Source organism: Salvelinus sp. IW2-2015, linkage group LG36, assembly GCF_002910315.2.
Source record: "Salvelinus sp. IW2-2015 linkage group LG36, ASM291031v2, whole genome shotgun sequence".
NCBI classification, from domain to species: Eukaryota; Metazoa; Chordata; class Actinopteri; order Salmoniformes; family Salmonidae; genus Salvelinus; species Salvelinus sp. IW2-2015.
This window is the reverse complement of record NC_036875.1, coordinates 37,089,791-37,105,011: the sequence shown is the minus strand read 5'-3', so window position 1 is coordinate 37,105,011 and position 15,221 is coordinate 37,089,791. Positions and strand designations below refer to the sequence as shown.

Sequence of the window (15,221 nt, the reverse complement as noted above, 5' to 3'; positions counted from 1 at the left end):
ACATTAGGTAACAGACACACCATGGCCCCTCCGGAACCCTGCTAGTTCCAATTAAGGAAACATACACACCATGGCACCTCCGACCCTGGCTAGGTCCACATAAGGTAACAGACACACCCTGGCCCTCGAAACCCTGCTAGGTTCCACATTAAGTAACACACACCATGCCCTCTGGAACCCTGGGCTAGGTTCCACATTAAGGTAACAGACACCACCATGCCCCTCCGTAACCTGGCTAGTTCCACATTAAGGTTAACAGAACACCATGCCCCTCTTGGAACCTGGCTAGTTCCACATTAAGTTACAGAACACACCATGCCCCTCCCGGAAACCCTGGCAGGTTCCACATTAAGGTAACAGACACACCATGGCCCCTCTGAACCCTGGCTAGTTCCACATTAAGGTGAAACAGACACACCATGGCCCCTCCGCTTAACCTGGCTAGGTGCTCAGTGTCCATGTAATTTAGGTTAGCTTGCCTTCAGAGCAAAATAGTCTATGTTAAGATACATTTGCAGGATTTCAATATATGGAATGTACTATTAAGATGCTTATAAAGTGTAAGTGCAGCTGTATTATAGTTGTCATAGGTTACAATTGAATGAACAGGTGCTGTGGTGGCTGAGTGATAGGTCAATGCCATCTCTTGCTGTGGCTAATGTTTAGTGAAGACCACAGAAGCCAGCATATTCCACCTATGGCTAGCTCTGCTGGGGTAATGAGCATGGTACCATATGTTACTGCAGTGACACATTCCAACGGTGACGTGTGGGGCTGATGTGGTCCCTCTGAGTAACCAAACTGAAGGTACAAACAACAAAGCCTAGAACCAAGCCTGCACTTGTTAGAAACTAGTGGGTACCTTCACCAGCGACAAGACTGGCACAGAGTAATGCTGTCATAGTCGCTGTTTATTAACGTTTTTCTTTTATATGCCAGTGCTGATAGTACACTAACATGACACAAAGTTTGTGAACGCCTCGCTTGTCGAACCATCACATTCCAAATCATGGCATTAATATGAGCCTGGTCCCCGCTTTGTGCTGCTATTGACAGCTTCCACTCTTCTATTGAAAGGCTAGTAGTTTGGAACATGCTTGCGGGGACTTGCTTCCATTCAGCATTAAGAGCATAGTAAGTCTGGCACTTGATTGTTGGAAGTTATTTTGGCCTGCTCGCAGTCGGAGTTCCCAATTCATCCCAAATCTCTCGATGGTTGAGTCAGGCTCTGCAGCCAGTAAAGTTCTTCCACACAATTCTACAACAAATCAATTCTGTATGAGACCTCGCTTTGTGCAGTGGGGCTATTGTCAGCTGAATCAGGAAAGGCGCCTTTCACCCACAGAAGTTGGAAGCATCGGAATCATCTAGAATGGTCGATGTCTGCTGTGGCTTTAAGAATTCCCTTTCACTGGAAACTGAAGGCGTCCGCACCGAACCAATGAGAAAAAGCGCCCGAGCACATTATCCTACCCCTCACCAAGACTTTCACCAGTTCGCACATATGCATATCAGGCGACCTCAGCGTACTCCTGGCATTCCCTCAACAACCACATATCAGCCTTCAGCAGTGCCAGATGGTGACAGCATTGATCATCACTCCAGAGAACGCGCGTTCCACTCTCTAACGTTTCACTTCACCAATAACCAGAGAACTTACAGTTTCACCGTGCAAGCTCTGCAGGCAGATCTTGAAGATACTAAGAGTCTGTTGGAAGCGATTACAGTGCCAGTTGAAAGTCACTGAAGCTCTTCAAGAAAAATAATTCAGACGCGAGCCATTCCTACTGACAAGTTCGTCTACTGGGAGAATATGCATGGGGCTGTGCTCGACTTCTATACACCTGGTCAGCAACAGCGATCCATCCATTTTGAAGGGTGCCACCATTACTTTTATATAAACTGCTCAAAAAAATAAGGAACCACTTAAACAAACACACAATGTAACTCCAAGTACAATCACACTTCTGTATATAAATAACTGATCCACTGCTAGACAGGCTTAACACTAGATTCGGCATCGAATACACAAAATTTCCACATCCTGCTGGTTCTGTTGAATGCGATTAGCCACAATAGCGTGAAATGTACTTAGCTATTTTAGCAACACCCCCAATAAAGGAAGTCGGTTACTGCATGGTGACCACAGGACCACTTACTCAGTTCCTATGCTTCGCTGCTGATTTTTGGTCACTTTTGAATGCTGGAATTCTTCACTCTAGTGAGTAGCATGAGACGGAGTCTACAACCCACACAAAAGTAGCTTCAGATCCAGGGATGGCACGATCAATGCGACTGTTGGCATGGAAGTTATTTGCTGTGTCTGTCACGCTCGTACTGTCCAGACGTCATCGAAGCGCTACCACAAGCACGAGGCCAGTACATGCAGAGACCTGTGTGAGCGCTAGGCCCTAGAGGGCAACAACCCAGCAGCAGGACCGTACACCTCCGCCTGTGCCAAGGAGGAGGCGACTCGCCAGGACTGCACCATGACCTCAAAACTCCCGGCCTACAAAATCGCATAGTGTTTCTCAAAACGTCAGCAACCCAGACTCACACAAATGAGCGTGTGTGACATCGGCCCGAACGTCCACAGTGGGGGTTGTGTTTACATGCCAAACACCGTGCAGCACGTTTGGCATTTGCCAGAGAACACCAGATTGGCAAATTCGCACTGCCGCCCTGTGCTCTTCACAGATGAAAGCAGGTTCGACACTGAAGCACATGGCACATGTGACAGACATGACAGAGTCTGGAGACGCCGTGTGGAGAACTTTCTGCTGCCTGCAACATTCCTCCAGCATGAACGTTTGGCGGTAGGTCAGTCATGGTGGCGCGGGTGTGCATTCTTTGTGGGGCCGACACCCTCCTGTGCTGCAGGTGAAACACCTTAGCATTCAAAGTGACCAAAAATCAGCCGGAAGCATAGGAACTGAGAAGGATTCTGTGGTCACCACTGCGAACACTCCTTTTTTGGGGGTGTCTGCTAATTGCCATAATTCCACCTTTTGTCTATTCCATTTGCACCAACAGCATGTGGAATTTATTGTCAATCAGTGTGCTTCCTATGGAACGTTTGATTTCCAGAAGTGTGATTGACTTGGAGTTACATTGTGTTGTTTAAGTGTTCCCTTTATTTTTTTGAGCAGTGTATATATAGTGTATCTCCAATTTGCATTGCAAATAATGTATAATAATGCAAACAGATTGTTGATTCTCCCAAATGGTGACACTGTTTACCCCTTCCACATGTGAAGACCATTATGGTCAGAGTTCTCCATTGTGGAGGCTCACTCTTACACAAAAACAGTCTACATTTAACTTTAAAGGGTTCGACCTGGAACCAAAAGGGAGGAGTGTGGAGAGAGATGAATGGCCACTAACTCTAGCTGTGCACCCACCAGAGCATACTGCATTAGCTGATGGTGCAGATGACGGACTGTTGCCACAGTTACCCATCATTTCTGACTGAAAGTGTCTTTTCGCTCTCTCTCTCTCTGGGTGAGCTCAGCTAAAATAACACATTCAGACACTGCATTGTAGATTAGACACAGCTACAGACACAGAAACAGCTACAACACAGAAACAGCTACAGATATAGACACAGCTACATACAGACACAGCTATAGACACGCGGCACAGTACAAACGACCCAACGACAGACACAGCTACAAACACGACCAACAGCTACATATACAGACCACAGCTACAGACACCGACATAGCTACAGACACGCACAGCTACAGACACCGACATAGCTACAACAACGACACAACTACAGCTTACAAGACACCGGCACAGCTACAGACACCGACACAGCTACGACCACCAGCTACAACACCGAACAGCACAGACACGCTACAGACCACCGACACACGACTACAGACACCGACACACAGCTACAGACACCGAACCACAACAAGCTACCGACACAGCTACAGACACCGACATACAGCTACAGACACCGACACAGCTACAGACCACCGACACAGCTACAACACGACAAGCTCAGACACACACAGCTACAACACCGACACAGCCGACACCGACACAGCTACAGACACAGCTACAGACACAGCTACAGACACCGACACAGCTACAGACGCCAGCACAGCCACAGACACTGCTACAAAACAACTACAGACCAGCCACATACACAGCACCGCTACAGACAAACCACAGACACAACTACAAACACAGGCACATCTAAACACAGCTACAGCTACATACACAGAACACAGTTACAGACACAGCAGCATACACATATAGTTACAGACACAACTACAGACACCGCTACGACAGACACAGCTACAACACACATACCAGCTACAGACACCGCCACATAACATCAACAGACACATACACATTTACCTACACAGCAACAGACACAGCTACAGGCACAGACACCGCCACATACACCAATGCAGCTACAGACACCACTACAGACACTGACACAGTTACATACACAGCTACAGCTGCAGACACAGCTGCATACACAGACACAGTTACAGACAAAGCTACAGACACAGCTACATACACATATGATTTAGACACGCTACATACACAGACACAGTTAGACACAGCTACATACACAGACACAGCTACAGACATCGACACAGCAAGAGCGACAGACACAGCTACATACACAGACACAGTTACAGACACAGCTACATACACAGACACCGCTACAGACACCGACACCGCGACAGACACTCCTCCCCACTCTCTCTGTCCTCCTGTAACTCCTACCTCCCCCCTCCCTCCCACTGTCTCTGTCCTCTCGTAAACTCTACCTCCCCCTCCTCCCCACTTCTCTGTCCTCTCGTAACTCTTCCTCCCCACTCTCCTTCCTCTCGAACTCTTCCTCCCCCTCCTCCCCACTCCTTTTCCTCTCGGGTAACTCTACCTCCACCCTTCTCCCCACAACCCCATCCCTCGCTTTCCTGTCTTATCTCAGGGTCTACATGAGAGCTGCCCAGCACAGCCTCAGCCCTCCTTTCTGCTCTGAGACGATTATGTGTGGTGTTGATTATTTCAGAGTGTGGTGGTGTTTGGCTGGTCGACACGGTCGGAGGTTATTAGGGATAGTCCCCTTTTTTTCAATTTTCGCCATATCTAACTTCCTGTAGCTCAGGACCTGAAGYGACGATATGCATATTCTTGGTACTATTTGAAAGGAAACACTTTGAAGTTTGTGGAAATGTGAATGTAGGAGAATATAACACATTAGATCTGGTAGAAGAAAATACAAAGAAAAAACCAACCGGTCTTTTTCTACCACCATCTTTGAAATGCAAGAGAAAGGTCATAGTTATAGCCATCACTCTGGTTGTAATTCCGACAGTGTCCACAAGATGGCAGCAATGTATGTGCAAAGTTTCAGATGGATAACTAGAAAAATTTGTGAACAAGAATACTAAGTCCCCAGGTACATTTGGGCAAATCGTGAAGTGGACATTCACATTCATATTCCATTTTTCTGCAAGAATATCGTCAAATCTGTATACTTGGACTTTGATTTATCTTTTACAGTATTAGTAGCCATATTATAAGTTCAACATTTGCAAAACAACCAGTTTTCATAACTCCATAACTCTGAATATTCTTATACGTTGTGTCCAAAAGGAAAAGGCCTGATGTCGCAAAAGGTTAGCGCCTACATTTTGCGACCGAGACGGGGTTTCGGCTATCTAGCTAGCTTTGTTTGACCCCGATTGGTGCTTATTTGACAAAAATACAGTCCTTCAAGTGATSGCCACCTGCGTCATCTGCGTGCCATGAAGGCGTCGCTCTCTGACCAAATATGGTGTCCTATAGGATATACTACAACCCTAATGAAATAGTGAAGTCTTGTTACCTTCTAGGATCTCTGAGGAATAGAGACGAACGTGATTTGACTCGTTCAAACAACATTTAGGGTGCGATTTTTCCAGATTCCTTTCTTTGCAAATTGAACGAGTGGAAATACAAAATCGATCGTGCACGCTATATGGACYTTTTTAGGATATAAAAAATGATTTTATCTAACAAAACGACACTTCATGTTATCTCTGGGACCCTTTGGATGATAAATCAGAGCAAGATTTCMGAATGTAAGTACACATTTCACCTTAATAGAGGTGAATTTATCAAACCTATCGCGTTGAAAAAAAGTGTTTTGTTGTTAGGAGCTCTCCTCAAACAATAACATGTCATTTTYTCGCAGTAATAGCTACTGTAAATTGGACAGTGCAGTTATATTAACAAGAATTTAAGCTTTCAGCCAATATAAGACTCTTATATGTACCGACGTTTGTTGTTTCTCTAAAATCTGTGATCTTGACATAACCGGCTGCATGATTTACAACTGTCCTGTTGACGGGACACCAATCCCTAAGAAGTTGCCTCATCAYCTGTCACTTTAATCATGTCCCAATATATCCCTGGATCCTGTAGAAATGTTAGTGGTTTGTGATAGGATGTGTTGTATTTATAATAACTTTATTTGTATAGCGCTTTTCAATACAAGTAACAAATCATAATAGACGGAATGGAAGGATCGTAGACACAGATAGCAGATATTATTCTCCTCTGAACTAGGTTTCTGTACAGTTTATTTAGTGCATTTCCTCACACACTCAGTTGATGAATGTGATAAGGATGTGTAGGCACATTTAGTGAGCTAAAATCTGTCAGTGGGCAGCTGTCCCTCTCCATAACCCACAACGTACATGTTTGGTTGAGGTCCATCACTCTAACCACTGCTGCCCCCTTCCCCCTCACCTTCTCTTCCTCCCTTCCCCCTTCTCTCCTCCTGCTCTACATTCCATTTCTCCCCGCCGTCTTCCTCCCCCTCCCTCCTTGTCTCATCCCTCCTCCTCCCTCGTCTCAACCCTCCTCCCTCCAGGTAGGCTGTTTCAGTGAGGGCAGCTGAGCAGTAAGGAGAAGAAAGACAGTAGTGGTGACGCCACGGCCACACCCATGATCAACATCATAGCCCCGCCCGTGTCCCGTTATTGGACGAGGAGAAGACCCGATACGAGGGGCTCATCACCGACATATACCAGCAGCTGGATGACAAGGTGGGTGGKGCTGGGTAGGAAGGGATGGAGCTTCCCTTTGCGAATGTTCCCAGTTCCGATCATTCCAAGAGCACATATAGCAGGATGATTCCCTGGGGGATGAAGGTTCATGGTCATGGATGACTGGAAAGTGGCTGTGTCTGTGGTTGATGTTTTATTGATATAATTAACCACAGTTAATGTTTTTAATCATATGCAAATACTATACAATAGCATACATGCATAATTCTGTGGAATTATATTCAATCTGTTTTAATCACCCAACCATTAACTTAATGAGGGATTATTAGGTTTGTTTGCCCTAGGTCATAATGKTCTAACCAATTAACTGTTGGGAAAATGAACATATTGTTGTAAACACAAGTCCCTCTCACAGTAACAGCCATAGTCCTGCATTAGCTAGCTGCCCCCCAAAAAGTGGATTACAGAATCCTGGTAAATCCAAACATGAATGCAACATTTTTGTATTGAAACATATTTTTCTTCTTTGCTCCTATCTCAGGATGATGAGATCAACCAACACAGCCAGTGGGCAGAGAAGTTCAAGGAGCAGATGATCATCCTATTATGATCCTACCCYATACAACACATCTCCTTCATCAAGATGAGGTGAGCTTATCCTACCCTATACAACACATCTCCTTCATCTAGATGAGGTGAGTTTATCCTACCCTATACAACACATCTCCTTCATCTAGATGAGGTGAGNTTATCCTACCCTATACAACACATCTCCTTCATCTAGATGAGGTGAGCTTATCCTACCCTATACAACACATCTCCTTCATCTAGATGAGGTGAGCTTATCCTACCCTATACAACACATCTCCTTCATCTACATTCCGTAGTAATCATAGATTGACATGGTATAACTTGATGAGATTCAAGGTTTTCATTACATTTAATTAGTGCATTGAGCAAAGGCATACAGTGCATTCGGAAAGTATTCAGACCCCTTGAATTTTTTCCACATTTTGTTATTTTACAGCCTTATTCTAAAAAATCCTCATCAATCTACACACAATACACCATGATGACAAAGTGAAAACAGGTTTTCAGAAATGTTTGCAAATATGTAAAAAAACAAAAAAAAACATAAGTATTCAGACCCTTTAATATGAGACTTGAAATTGAGCTCAGGTGCATCCTGTTTCCATTGATCATCCTTGAAATGTTTCTACAACTTGTTTGGAGTCCACCTGTGGTAAATTCAATTGATTGGACATTAWTTGGAAAGGCACACAGCTGTCCCACAGTTGACAGTGCATGTCAGAGCAAAAACCAAGCCATGAGGTCGAAGGAATTGTCTGTAGAGCTCCGAGACAGGATTGTGTTGAGGCACAGATCTGGGGAAGGGTACCAAAAAATGTCTGCAGCATTGAAGGTCCCCAAGAACACAGTGGCCTCCATCATTCTTAAATGAAAGAAGTTTCAAACCACCAAGACTCTTCCTAGAGCTGGCCGACCAGCCAAACTGAGCAATCGGGGAGATGACCAAGAGAGGTGACCAAGAACCCGATRGTCACTCTGACAGAGCTCCAGAGTTCATCTGTGGAGATGGGAGAAACTTCCAGAAGAACAACCATCTCTGCAGCACTCCACCAATTRGGCCTTTATGGTAGAGTGGCCAGACGGAAGCCACTCCTCAGTAAAAAGCACATGACAGCCCTCTTGAAGTTGCCAAAAGGCACCTAAAGGACTCTCAGACCATGAGAAACAAGATTCTCTGCTCTGATGAAACCAAGATTGAAGTCGTTGGCTTGAATGCCAAGCGTTACGTCTGGAGGAAACATGGGACCATCTCTACGGTGAAGCATGGTGGTGGCAGCATCATGCTGTGTGGATGTTTTTCAGCGGCAGGGACTGGGATGCTAATCAGGATCGAGGGAAAGATGAATGGAGCAAAGTACCAAGAGATGAAAACCTGCTCCAGAGCGCTCAGGACCTCAGACTGGGGTGAAGGTGCACCTTCCAACAGGACAACAACCTAAGCATGCAGCCAAGACAATGCAGGAGTGGCTTCGGGACAAGTCTCTGAATGTCCTTGAGTGGCCCAGGCAGAGCCCGGACTTGAACCCGATCGAACATCTCTGGAGAGACCTAAAAATAGATTTGCAGTGACGCTCCCCATCCAACCTGACAGAGCTTGAGAGGATTTGCAGAGAGGAATGGGAGAAGCTCCCCAAATACAGGTGTGCCAAGCTTGTATCGTCATACCCAAGAAGACTCTTGGCTGTAATCGCTGCCAAAGGTGCTTCAACAAAGTACTGAGTAAAGGCTCTGAATACTCATGTAAATGTGATATTTCAGTTTTTTTTTTTTATACATTTGCAAAAAATCTAAAAAAAAACAGTTTTTCCTTTGTCATTATTTGGTAGATTGATGAGGGGAAAAAAATATTTAATACATTTTAGAATAAGGTTGTAACTTAACAAAATGTGGAAAACGTCAAGGGGTCTGAAAACTTTCTTAATGCACTGTACATGTTTTTAGAGTGCAAAACATTTTAGTTTGTGTTTATTGCCATCTAGTGGTCAGAAATGTATCTGCATTAGATATAAATCTNTAATGCACTGTACATGTTTTTAGAGTGCAAAACATTTTAGTTTGTGTTTATTGCCATCTAGTGGTCAGAAATGTATCTGCATTAGATATAAATCTGGTAGAGCTTTGTTTCTTCTGGCAAAGTGCAAGCTATGAACATGATGTAGTAGTAGAATTAGTCACTCAGTAAGCTGCCTACTCTGTGAGTGATATCAGATACAAGTGTTCTTTCCTTAAAGCTGCAATTACCTTTCCTTAATGTTTTTAAGCAGTGATTACCTTTCCTTCATGTTTTCTAAAGCAGTGATTACCTTTCCTTAATGTTTTTTAAAGCAGTGCATACCTTTCCCAAATGACTGATGATTGGCTGAGAGAAATTGATGATAAAAAGATTGGGGGGGCTGTTTTGTTGGACTTCAGGGCAGCTTTTGACATTATCGATCATAGTCTGCTGCTGGAAGAAACGTATGCGTTATGGCTTTACAACCCCTGCTATATTGTGGATAAAAAGTTACCTGTCTAGCAGAACACAGACGGTGTTCTTTAATGCTTCTCCAACATAATCCAGGTAGAATCAGAAATGCCCCAGGGCAGATGTCTATATTTTGATTTTTTTTTTACACTTTTTTGGTTACTACATGATTCCATATGTGTTATTTCACAGTTTTGATGTCTTCACTATTATTCTACAATGTGTGTCCAAACTTTTGACTGGTACTGTATGTGGTAGTAGAGTAGGGGTCTGAGTGCACACACTTAATGTGTTGTGAAATCTGTTGTGAATGTATTGTAATGTTATTAAAATTGTATAGCTGCCTTAATTTTGCTGGACCACAGGAAGAGTAGCKGTTGCCTTGGCAGTAGCTAATGGGGGATCCATAAAAAATACAAATACAAATGTTTTTTTAAAGCAGTGAATACCTTTCCTTAATGGTTTTTAAAGCAGTGATTACCTTTCCTTAATGGTTTTTAAAACAGTGATTACCTTTCTTTAATGGTTTTTAAATCAGTGATTACCTTTCTTTAATGGTTTTGTAAATCAGTGATTACCTTTCTTTAATGTTTTTTTTAAATCAGTGATTACCTTTCTTTAATGTTTTTTAAAGCAGTGATTACCTTTCTTTAATGGTTTTTAAATCAGTGATTACTTTCTTTAATGTTTTTAAAGCAGTGATTACCTTTCTTTAATGTTTTTTAAGCAGGATTACCTTTCTTTAATGTTTTTAAAGCAGTGATTACCTTTCTTTAATGGTTTTTAAATCAGTGATTACCTTTTTAATGGTTTTTTAATAGTGATTACCTTTCTTTAATGTTTTTTAAAGCAGTGATTACCTTTCTTAATGTTTTTTAAGCAGTGATTACCTTTCTTTATGTTTTTTAACAGTGTTATTTTTTAATGTTTTTAAAGCAGTGATTACCTTTCTTTAATGGTTTTTAAAGCAGTGATTACCTTTCTTTAATGGTTTTTAAATCAGTGATTACCTTTCTTTAATGGTTTTTAATCAGTGATTACCTTTCTTTAATGGATTTTATCACTGATTACCTTTCTTTAATGTTTTTTAAGCAGTGATGACCTTTCTTTAATGGTTTTTAATCAGTGATTACCTTTCTTTAATGTTTTTTAAAGCAGTGATTACCATTCTTTAATGTTTTTAAAGCAGTGATACCATTCTTAATGTTTTTAAAGCAGTGATTACCTTTCTTTAATGGTTTTTAAAGCAGTGATTACCTTCTTTAATGGTTTTTAAATCAGTGATTACCTTTCTTTAATGGTTTTTTAAATCAGTGATTACCGTTCTTTATGTTTTATAAAGCAGTAATTACCTTTCTTTAATGGTTTTTAAATCAGTGATTACCTTTCTGTAATGTTTTTTAAAGCAGTGATTACCTTTCTTTAATGGTTTTTAAATCAGTGATTACCTTTCTTTAATGTTTTTAAAGCAGTGATTACCTTTCTTAATTGTTTAAAGCAGTGATTACCTTCTTTAAGGGTTTTTAAAGCAGTGATTACCTTCTCTTAATGTTTTTTAAATCAGTGATTACCTTTCTTTAATGTTCTTTTTAAATCAGTGATTACCTTTCTTTAATGTTTTTTAAAGCAGTGATTACCTTTCTTTAATGGTTTGTAAATCAGTGATTACCTTTCTTTAATGTTTTTTAAAGCAGTGATTACCATTCTTTAATGGTATTTAAAGCAGTGATTACCATTCCTTAATGKTTTTTAAAGCAGTGATTACCTTTCTTTCRTGTTTTTTGAAGCAGTGATTACCTTTCCTTAAGAGAACGAGAACCGCTCCAATAACCACTCAGTGAGGAGCTCAACCAGAAGACTGTGAGTCACTCTGGGAGGAGACGAGATGGGTTCTAATAGTTCTGGTTGTGGGTTTGATTTCCGCATGGCCCACATAAAGTGAATATACTGTTTACATTGATGTGTCACTGTCAAGGTTGACAGGTTTGGAAGTGGCTTTGGACAGGTGAGGAGGGCGCAGTGAGGAGGACATATACGACAAGTTATGTGTAGGAGTAAAGATTRCTGTTGTGTACAGCTGAGAGGATTTGGGGAAAGGGTAGGGCTGGGGTCATAATCGAAGTACTCTGTAGGTCCACTCATCTGTCCACTTCTAAATCCGTCAATGTTGTCTGTGTGTCTCAGACCACTCTGGCGGGGTTACAGAGGGAGCTGACCAGTCTACAGGAGCTCAGTAGTCATCATAAGAAGAGAGCAGCAGAGATTCTCAGTCTACTGCTCCGAGACCTCAGTGAGATAGGAGGCATCATCGGCACCAGTGACCTCAAGGCTGTAAGGACACACAATTAAACAATTACGCAATTAGAATCATACACACATATACACACTGTTATTTAGACAGACATAAACTGTTTGTAACAGGTAATCATACACACGTACACACACACACACACACACACACACACACACACTCAGTCCTGATCTCTCTGCTCTTCAGATGATGGAGGTGAATGAGGTCATCGAGGAGGAGTTCACCATGGCTCGTCTCTACATCAGTAAGATGAAGTCAGAGGTCAAGTCTCTGGTGAACCGCAGCTGGAGAGCTCCCTGGCCGACACCTCCCGCAGGATGCAGGCCAATGAGAAGGAGCTGACCTCCTGTCAGTTACTCATCGCCCAGGTAACCAGGAAGTGGATTTAACATCCATTTCTATATCTTGAAAAAATATAATATTTTCCTTTATTCAGTAGACTATTGTGTTCATGCAGCTTGGTTGGAAAGTGAGACACTGTCAGCATTATTTTCCTCAGCTGTTAACCCTGTCCCTGCCTGATGGGGTCCTCCATGCAGCACCGGGCTAAGATCACGTCTCTGACAGACTCCATGCAGAACGTAGAGCAGAAGAAGAGACAGTTAGAGGAGACCCAGGACTCCCTCGTGGAGGAGGTTTAGGCTCTACACACACAGGCTGAGAAACGCRGAGAGACCCCCCAAACACAAACAAGCCTGTCATCAATCATTACGTCACTTGAACAAAACAAACAATGTCTCTTGCTTTGTCTCCACAGACAAAATGAAGGAGGGGCATGTGATGGATAAACAGAAGGAGCACCTGACCAAACTGCAGGATGCAGTAGGGATGAAGGTAAAGATCTCTCTCTCTCTCTCATCCTCCCTCTCTCCCCTCCTCCCATCCCTCCCCTTTATCCCCCCTTCTTTTTTCCCCCACTCTTCAAATTCCTGTGAAAGGTAAATCAATTCAACTTGACCCTTGACCCGGTGTTCCCTTCTGCACCCTATAGAAGACCCTAGAGGAACAGATGGAGAACCATAGAGAGGTYCATCAGAAGCAGCTGTCCCGTCTGAGAGACGAGATCGACCACAATCAGAGGGTCCTGGAAGAGCTCAAGGAGTAAGAGAGATTTTATTTGTTTCGTTTGCAGGTCTTTTTCAAGTCCCATTTCAGGTAGTGAACACAGTCCCAGGAGATAATTACAGCATGTACAGTATAGCATTGATTTGTACTCTACTGTATACAACCCATCTGCTCTCCTCTAGTCTAAACCAGGACCTTCAGCTGGAACAGAGGAAGCTGCAGTCAGACTATGACAAACTGAAGGCTGAGGAGCAGCAGAAGGACGAGCAACTGCAGAAACTTGTGCAAGTCTATTTATTACAGTATCTACCACAGTTGTGTTTGGTTCTCCTCAGACATGGTCATAGCATAATCAGAACATGGYCATAACCCCCTAGAGTCGATTTCTGCAGACCCACAGAAATCTAATTGGCATGAGAAAAAAATATCCATCAAAATTCATTTAAGCTAGAGATTGGATGTGTCTCAATCCACCACWTCTGCATSTGCAGTGAAAGGTGGCAGAGCTAAAGCAGTGTTTGTCATCCCGAAAATCAGTCTTCTCACTGTAGCATCTGAACGGTTTGGCCTACAACACTATTATGACCCCTCTATGGAAAGGTGTGACTCTCACGAACACGACAGGGTTCTCTACAACCCCCACACGCGTCTTGGGACTCGGCTGAAGTAAAACAAAAATAAATMGTTTCCTGATCTTTTTTATATCTCTCAGATATAGAACAGACACTTCAGGACGAACTTCCTTTAGATTTTTGTGGGGGGACWATCTGTTGTTCCATGTAGTGAATCTGCTATTCAATGCGTTTGTATGGGCTAATAGCAGTAAGGCCAAATGCAATGTTTCATCAAACCATTTTTTTTTAATACTTCAAKRGGTCTTAAAACTCAACATCCAATAGCTAAATGGTCCTTGGTATGACCTTATTAAAACATTTCCATATGTCAGCTTAGTAGCACCCCACCCCTCCCTCCACCCCTCAGGCTTAGACTGTACAGATGGGCCATAGCATGGTCATAACATGGTCAGAACCCCATCAGTCCTCTGCGTGTCTCTGCTGTAGCTTCATGAATGAGATGTCGAGAGCAGGCCAAGGAGGTTCTGAAGGGTCTAGGAGACACTGTGCTGAGTGGAGTTAACATAATGTAGTCAATCTGACTGTTACTTGTGCTGGCTTTAAAAAAAAAAGAYATCTCAGGTGTTGATTGATGTTGAACTCATTGACGATGAGAGATTTGTCCCTTACTCCAGGCCAAGGAGCTTCAGACTCCTGCACAACCTGCGCAGGCTCTTCATCCAAGAGCTGACCTCCCACGTCAGCATGGTAAGTACAGGAAGGATAGGCTATTTGGGGGAGAAATCTCCGTAAATCTCAGCTGCAATGTTTCCACTCTGTAAACTATCACATATTCACCCATTCGTGGGCATGCTGTATGCCTTATATCATCCAGCGTTCTATGCTGACAACTAACAGGCTGTTGTTTGGTTCAGTGTTATCACTATCTAAAACCAGCTGACAACTACCAGGCTGTTGTTTGGTTCAGTGTTATCACTATCTAAAACCAGAAACTGAACGATAATCAAAGGCTGGTAGTTTGTTCAGTTGGTTTTAGATAGTGGAAATGAACACTGAACAACAACAGCCTGGTAGGTTTGTCAGTGGTTTTAGACTAGTGATAACCACTGAACCAAACAACAGCCTGGGCTATTTGTTGCTTTCAGTGGTTTTAGATAGTGATGAACCTGAACAAACCACAGCCTGGTAGTTTG

At 42.9% G+C, this 15,221-nt stretch overlaps 1 pseudogene; it reads left to right on the top strand.

Moving 5' to 3' along the window:
- Positions 1 to 14,769, top strand: part of LOC111959401 (kinesin heavy chain-like) — a 31,531-nt pseudogene extending 16,762 nt beyond the window's left edge.
- Positions 14,770 to 15,221: the final 452 nt, after the last annotated feature.